This window comes from Fundulus heteroclitus, chromosome 6 (assembly GCF_011125445.2).
Source record: "Fundulus heteroclitus isolate FHET01 chromosome 6, MU-UCD_Fhet_4.1, whole genome shotgun sequence".
Taxonomy (NCBI): Eukaryota; Metazoa; Chordata; class Actinopteri; order Cyprinodontiformes; family Fundulidae; genus Fundulus; species Fundulus heteroclitus.
The window spans coordinates 1,109,142-1,117,650 of NC_046366.1; the positions used below are offsets into that span (position 1 = coordinate 1,109,142).

The window sequence follows — 8,509 nt, forward strand, 5'->3', positions numbered from 1 at the left end:
TGTTGTGAATTTTTACTTACATAGGACAGGTAAAGGAAGGAGGTGGTGTCACATTAAGGCATTAATTGCGATGAATTACTGTCATATTAATGCGTTATGCATTTCAACCGCATTAATCAAATTTTTAATCACTTTGGTTTTCTTGTCCTTCGGTTGTTGGGATTTGCATTCTGAATCTCGGTCACATCTTGAAGTTGACATTGATTTGCTACCAATGCATTTGGGTTTGCTAAGCACAAGCTGATTAGCTCCCAATGTAGTTGGGAGGGCAACCCATAGGTGAGGAGTGGCAGAGAGGAGTCGTGAAAATAGAGGAGCACGTGAAAGTTGTAGGTCCAATGAATGGTAAATTTGCATTTCAAAAATGCCTAAATAGGACAATTAATAAAAGAAGAGTGTTGTGTGTTCTTTGCAAGAAGGAGTTTAGCCTACCATGTCAATGTGAAGCACCCAGTAGCAAGTGCTGCCACAGCTAACGTTAGCAGTGAAGACGTTAGCAATTTAGCGAGCTGTAGCAAAGCTTCTCGCCAAATTAAACTCGAGGAAAACATCCCGCGTATAAGTCAGCTACCGACAGATTGATGAATGTTCTTGCCAAGTGGATAGTCATGAAGTGCAAGCTGATATACGTAGTGGAAGACAAGTGGTTAACAGAGGTGTGGAAAACTACGTCAGGTGATCCATCATATAAGCTACTGTGCAGGATAACCGTAACGTGCAAAATCGGCAAGATGTACGACAGCGAAAAGCAAAAATAAACTCAAGATTCTGATGAAGGATTCACCCAGATTTATTGCTATAACTGGAGATCACTGGACTTCAGCTTGGAACCACAGCTATTTGGGGGTAACCGGACACTTCATTGATGGTGAGTGGAACCTTAACTCATTTGTACGGACCATCATGAAAACAGAAACCATGCACTTTGCGGATAAGGTCACAGAACATTTCCTTAAGGTGGCAAATTACTGGGGAATTCTTAACAAGATATACACTATTGGTCCAGACTGTGCAGCAAACATACTGGCTGCAATGAAAGCTCTTACATACGAGCACATCGCAGGCAACGTTCACATTCTCCAGAGGACCATCACAGTCTGTCTCGATAGCAGTGGGTTTGCCGGTGTACTCACAAAGCGCCACAAAATTGTTGCCCATTTCAAACAAAGCCCTGCAAGTACCACAAAACTTAACCAGCAGCAAGTAGCACCTGGGAAAAAAGAGCGAGCAACTTCCACCCTCTTGATGGTGTCATGCCTCCTATGCAACCGAGAGGCTGTCCAGCCTACGTTGGACCAACAGAACAACCCCAAATTGGTCATGCCAACTTCAAGCTGAGTGGGGGAAACTGTACAAACTGGAGGTACTGCTCGAACCATGCGGGTAAGCCCAAATAAACACCCGTACACTTTAATGAAATAAACTACTGTCACATGTGTAAATGAAAGAGCATAAAATTGTTTCTTGTTAGGACAAATATGTTTGAAACCAGTTACATTGTACTTTAAATTTTCAGCTAAGATTATTTTTGATAACTTTTCCATCTGTGCAGGTATGTGACTGAGCTGTTGGGTGGTGCAACCTACGTCTCTTGCTCTGTAGTGCTGCCTACATTTAGCCAACTGGAGCGTGTCATGGAAACCAATGACGATGATCCAGCCTACATGGTGATGTTTAAGAATGAATTCCAGGGTGACCTGGGAGCACGGCGAGCTGATACCAACGAGACATGGTTAAAGATGACCACAGCACTGGATCCAACAGAAAAAAGGGAACCGGTAAAACCCACAAAGATATGCTGGACTATTCAGTCCAGAACATTTTATAAAATAAAACTTTTATATAAATATAGCATCACAAAGTGCTTCAAAAAATTAAATTACCAACTTCACTGGGTATTAAACATAATTATTCATTCATCCACCCATCTATCTCTCCATCATTTCATTCATTCAGGTATGGACCAGCCTGTTCCTGACCCCTGTTATGGCCCCTGTACTAAATACATTTCTTAGGATGATAAATGCTGACAAAGATACCGTGACTCACTGTTCATTTGGATCAGTTGTATTTTTTCATTTATGTTTTTACCCAACAATAAAATAACAAAATAATAAAAAAATAAATATAAAAAAATAACAATAATTAAAAATTAAGCTCTTTCACGTTAAGCCTGCTAGAAGTGATTCCTTGATATTAATTCTGTATTTTATTTTGTGATGATGAACAATATTATATAACTTACACTACTGTAATTGATGAGTCTGTTTAATTCTTCTTGTCTGAAGCACAACAAAAGCTACAAGTTCAATGTTCGATGCTTGTATCTTTCAGAAATGCATTCTGTTTTGACTTGTTAACCTAAAGCACTTAATATGAACCTGATAATTTATTTATTTATTTTCTAAAGAAAATGGCAATATGATTTCATCTCCAGTGGTCAAAAACGAAGGTTGCAGGTTGGGACTACTCTCATACACAGTGTAATGTAAAAGGATAGTATTGCATCTGTTCAACTCAAAAACAATAAATGCTTTAAATGCACTTTTTTGCTATACATCAATATTTTGATCAGCCAAAAATAATGTAATGAATTTAAATGAAAAATATCTTATGTTGAGGGCTTTTCTCAGCAATATTTAGGTGAGATTAATTATATTAATTAATTAATCTCTACATTTTTTTAATCGCTTGACAGCACTAATATGAAGTTGTATTCTATTCTATTTCTGGTCAGTTTCTCTTAATGGCTTCCAGGTTAGCAGGCTGCTGCACATTTGCCAAGTTAAAATACCAAATGATGCACTCTGTGTTGGGAACCCTGGGAAATCTCATAAGATTGGCTGAGGAATCAGGAAGTAAACACAGGCCGCACTCTGAACCAAAGTCGTTCTGGACTTTACCTCTAGGTTTGAAAGTGGAAAAACTTGACTAACGCATTCTTGATCAAGAGGACTAATTGTTTACAGGGAATGTTACTTCCATCCCAGGCAACAAATGAGAATGATTTAGGTTTATTTTAGAGTAAATATGTTTACTTATAGCTCTTTTAAAGGTGTTTTGTGTAACAAGATTAACTCATCAACCTAACGGCCACATGACCCGGATGTACCCTGACACATTATTTGCTTGTGCAGACTTTAAAGGTGAACTATAGGTGAACTAGCTATAGGCTTAGGTTACTGGAGTATATCAGGATCTAATTTTCTCACTATAATGAGTTCTACTGTTCTTCAATTATGCATTATGTGTTGTCATTTCTGCTTTAACTTTCTGTTCTCTCTCTTTTCTCTTCATAGTAGGTAAACCTGGTCTGGCGTTCTGTTAACTGTGACATCATCCAGAGAAGACGGCTCACCCGCTACTACCATCTAATGTAGAACAGATTACTAGATCAATGTGTGCTTCTGTGCTTTTTTGTTTCTCTTGTTGTGTCTCTGTTCTGTCTTCTGTAACCCCAGTCGGTCGAGGCAGATGACCGTTCATACTGAGCCCGGTTCTGCCGGAGGTTTTTTTTCCCGTTAATGGGTGGTTTTTCTTCCCACTGTCGCTTCATGCTTGCTCAGTATGAGGGATTGCAGCAAAGCCATGTACAATGCAGATGACTCTTCCTGTGGCTCTACGGTTCCCCAGGAGTGAATGCTGCTTGTCGGGACTTTGATGCAATCAACTGGTTTCCTTATATAGGACATTTTTGACCAATCTGTATAATCTGACCCAATCTGTATAATATGATTGAACTTGACTTTGTAAAGTGCCTTGAGATGACATGTTTCATGATTTGGCGCTATATAAATAAAATTGAATTGAATTGAACTGAAAGGTGTTTTGAAGCAAATATCACTTAAACACAGAAGGACTAAATATGCCTATTATAAAAGACAGGAAATTAAAGACAGTTGTATTAACTAGATTTTATTTATAACTTATGGAGAGGAGAATGCGCTACAGAGAACCAGAAGAAAAAACATAGGAGTATATCAATATTTTAGCCTATGTTTGTTCATTTTTAACCCCTATCCTTTTTTTATCATGTTAATTTAAGGGTTATTATTGTGCGGATCATGAGAATGAATAGCTAGCTTTTAGCAGCAGGAGATGCCTGGACCAAGGCAATTTTTATGTTTTAAAAAAGGCAGATGGTTAGGAGGATGTTGCTACAGAGAAAAAAACTAGGAGCATGCATAATCAAGCACAAATGTGCCCATGACATACAGGTAGGAATATAAGTGAATATGTATTAACGAGCAGCCAGGTGGTGCAGTGCAGAGCTAGTCGGTTAGCAGATAGACAGTTTGGAGATGAACATTAAAAGATTTGCACAAAGCAAGTTTGGAGGCAGAGGAAATACACTGTGAAGTGATAACTATACAATAAACCTCAACATTCTGTTATTGAGAAGTGTCTATGCTATGACAGTCACCACGGTGAAGTTAGTTTTAGGTTGTATATTCATCAGCTGCAAGCAGTCTTGAATCGGAGGCAACTGGACTCACTCAGTTTTTCTGAAAATTATTCAATACCCATCCAGGAGACTTTGTCATATCCGCCGGCTCGCATGCGCTGCTGTTTTGAAGCACATTGAGGCCCATTCTCTTAGGTGTATTCCATGTCAGATGCAACTCAATGACCCAGCCGTCACTCTCATGCTCTGAAGCAGGAGGACAACTGTGCAGAGTCCATGGAGCACCAACCTGCAACCGACTTTGCCGTAGTACGACGGTCCTCATATTCAGAATCCTAAACTGAAAAGTCTTCACTTCAACCCAGAGATCCAGCTGTCAGTTCAAGTTCATACTGGTATGCTTGAATACCCGCTACTCCCACAAAATCTTCTGGGATTGTTTTATATTCAAAGAAGGCTTCTTGTTCTACGGTTACAAGTAAACGACTGGAAAGTAACAGCACTCACTATGTCAGACAGCTCCGCCCACTTTGGCAGTTATTAACAAAAATGCTAAAAACAAATTGTTCAGGCTTGAGGTCAGAGAAATTGGTCCCTTAAAGGGTTTTGTGAAGTGCCTCACTAAATTATATTCCAGCAAGGCCTGCACAATTAATTGCATTTACAACTTAATTGCAATGTAAAAAAAATAATATTTCCAAATTGCACAGTTCTGCAATTTTTGGCTATGTAACAATTATCCTTTAGGTAAGGTTTGTTTATATAGCACTTTTCAGGAACAAGACATTCCAAGTCCTTGGTTTTTCTCAACTCTTGCAGGAAACTGACTCCAGAGGGGCCGGAGCGGCCTCCTGCCTGCAGCCAGCACAGGAACCATTTTCCCAAGCTGAGAGCAAAAGCGGAGCTGAAATCGCCGGCTGCTACTGGGTCAAAGACTCGACTACAATCCGGAGCTGCCTGCTCGGACTGCCATGGTCCGGCTAGCCCATAGCTGCAGAGCTGCATGTTAGCCGCTGCCCGTTGCTGGAATAAGCAGCTTCCCTTTGAAGTACTTCAATTGCTTCCAATTCCCAAAGTGAACCGAACTCATACAGAGGCACCGACAGGTTTGGCAGAGAAATAAACAGGGAAAGTTAAATGGTTTATTTAGAAGGTTTACTTTTCACTGGACGCAGGGCACATTATCACTGAGTTTTTAAACACTTGGAGCTAACCGATGTAGATCACATTAGCATTTTGAAGCCATGCCATGCTGATGTAATTCAAGTGTGTTTTCCCGTTATAACAAACTTTATCTCGATAAGGGTTTTATATATTGATGGGATATTGATGTTTGTGTTTCCGGTCTGCTCATTACGACCAAAATAAAGCAGAAGCTTTTCAAAATTAGCGCAGAATGTCCACTAGCCTAATGCTATTAGCTTCTGGATAACAATTGCTCTTCCCGGATACGCGACTACTGTTTGTTATAAACATAACATTTGTTTGGTTTCGCTCCACCATCATTCAATAGTGCTGAGCGTTATTACAGCATTAATATGGAATATAAATGTCGATTTAAAGTTGTTTTTGTATAACTTTAGGATAAACCGATTTTAGCAACCAATAACTACAGTGACCCCTAGCCTCCCGGAGGTATAATCACATCAATAAAATCAACCGTTCTAAAAGTTTACTGATGTTTACTGAGAAAATCATTCTTTAAAATGTTATTCCATCAAATAGTGTTTTGTTTAACTCGGTATTTGCACTATGAATGGGTTGAAACACATACTAAATGTTGTTCTGAATTAGTTAAAATAATTTAATCTCAATTCACATTCTTTAAAATGAACTTTGGTTCTTTAACTTAGATCTGCAGTGAACCAGGATTCACAGAATTAATCTGATGATGATGATGATAATGATGAACAACCATTTTATTTTGTCTTTTGTTTTTTTTGTGTGTGTACAGAGTTCCTTAGCTTCTTTTTATCCTCATTTTGCTTCATTGTTTTAGTTAAGTTTCAGTAGAGAGGATTTGTTGACTGAAATATAGTGTTAATTCAGATGAACAACATTTTATTTTGATGTTCTCTGATGTTCATTTTACTACTGGTAATAAATTCATAAACTTGAAGAGAAGTTGTCACTCATTTATTCTCTATGTGTGCAGAGTTTGTGCTCGAATCATTCCTTTCAACCATTGTCCTGATATCGGCTCTTGGGCTGATATACACCAGACAGAGAGTTATTTATTAAACATTAGATAACTTTAAACAGTGTGTAATAGCACAACAATTAGATAATAGGATTTTAAACTCATCACTGATATTAACCTATTTTTGTTTATTGCAGTTCAAACTTAGATTTTACATCCACAGCATGCTGAATATTGAGATTTATATTTTTTAGATAAATAAATCAGGAGGGCTTAATTTTATTTTATTTTTTTCTTACTTTTGGCCTACTGGAGTTGCCACATCATCCTATACTGGTTGTCCTCATATGTGTCTTCTTTGTTTAATTGTTTTTGTAGTATGTAATAAATGTCAGATTTGACCATTTAAAAACTTGAATGAACTTGCAAATGTATTAATTAGATAAAAGAATTTATTAAAAAGGAATCAATACATTCATTAATGCCCTGCATTATAGTATCTATACAGTACTCCAGCTAACCCACAGCACTTAGTTCAGCAGCAGCACTCTTTCCAGCCTGTTACAACTCAACGTGAGGAGGAACACAATCATAGGGAACAGGTAATAAAGCAAGCTGGCAGTGAATCAATGGAAAAGGAACATGAAATTAGTGTACAAAAAGAACAAGTTACTCTAGCTAATTTCTGCTGATAGTTGGTCCTGCTGTAACAGTGAAGAATGAAAAAGGCTAAATGAATATTTGAGTGCTGACCCTTACACGTCCCTCAAGGCCATGCCATCTCCTCCACGCCATCTCATCCATGAGCCCACGACGTGTCAGTGGAGCGGAAGACCAAGTGTTCCTCAGAATACCTCTACATGCAGGCAGCTCTGGTGACATCACAGCAGCCTGTCAGCTGGAGGAGGCAGCAGCAGGAGAAGCCTCCCAGGTTTCACCTCTCCTCCATCCAGCTGCGCAGGTGCGCTCTGTCTAAGGCGCAATGAGAGCATGTGTTAGGAACCCCCACCAGCGGAGGTCACCCCACAGCCGTGTTTTGGCTCCAGGAGGACGAGGACAATAACTCAGAAGTTATCTGTAGCGGTCACAGACCACCGCTAATAAGAAATCCTCTAGATGCAACCTTCGGCTTTAAATTTGCCCCCCTCTCGCCACCACCGTGATCACCATCACATTCACCTAAACATCAACCTGCAGATGGGCGATCAAACTTTCCCTCCCACTGTGGGGAACGGCGCGCTGCGTGGGCGAAGTGCTAAACATAGATTGTTTTCTCGAGGATTCGCCCGCGGATCTTTTTCTTCATTTAGTCAGAAGCATTTGTCAGCAGATGAGAGGCGTAGAGGGAAACAGCTGCGGACGCGCACAGCAGAGCCGCGGCCGGAGCTTAATGAGCGCCAGCGCAGGTGAGAGCGCATTGAATCCGAAGCATAAGGCCGTTAATGACGGCTGTCACGTTCCATCAGCGAAGCTCCGGGTGAGCGATGCGAGTCAGCGGACGCCGAGGCAGGCTGTGCAGCTGGACCGCGTGTATCTGGACGCAGGGCTTCCAGCTTACCTCCGCAGCTCCTCACGCCTTCGTCTGAACGAGAACGCCGGCTGCTAATTCCAAAAGCTCCTCCGGTTCCGGAGAGCAGGAAGCGAGACGATAACAGCCACTGTCGGTCCGTGTGCGTGTGTGTCAGAGTGAGCGGGGATGTGCGGGCACAGGAGGTGCGAGCCTGCGGTCCGTCATCTGCGGCAGCACGTCAAGCGCGCATAGCAAGAACCGCACCGGAAGACAACGGAATGGGTTCCAAAAACAAAAGAGTGAGAGCAGCACGGCTGAAGAAGGAAGGAAGGAAGGAAGAAAGAAAGAAAGAAAGAAAGAAAGAAAGAAAGAAAGAAAGAAAGAAAGAAAGAAAGAAAGAAAGAAAGAAAGAAAGAAAGAAAGAAAGAAAGAAAGAAAGAAAGAAAGAGAAAAG

The 8,509-nt window shown here is 40.5% G+C and overlaps 1 protein-coding gene across 5 annotated transcripts in view; it reads right to left on the minus strand.

Moving 5' to 3' along the window:
- dlgap1a (discs, large (Drosophila) homolog-associated protein 1a) overlaps nt 1-8,294 on the minus strand; it is a 290,495-nt gene extending 282,201 nt beyond the window's left edge. For all 5 annotated transcript variants that reach the window (XR_001164996.3, XM_021309085.2, XM_012849744.3 and 2 more), the window contains exon 1: nt 8,104-8,294. The gene's annotated coding sequence lies outside the window, so the exon portion shown is untranslated. The remainder of the gene's footprint in view (nt 1-8,103) is intronic.
- Nucleotides 8,295-8,509: the final 215 nt, after the last annotated feature.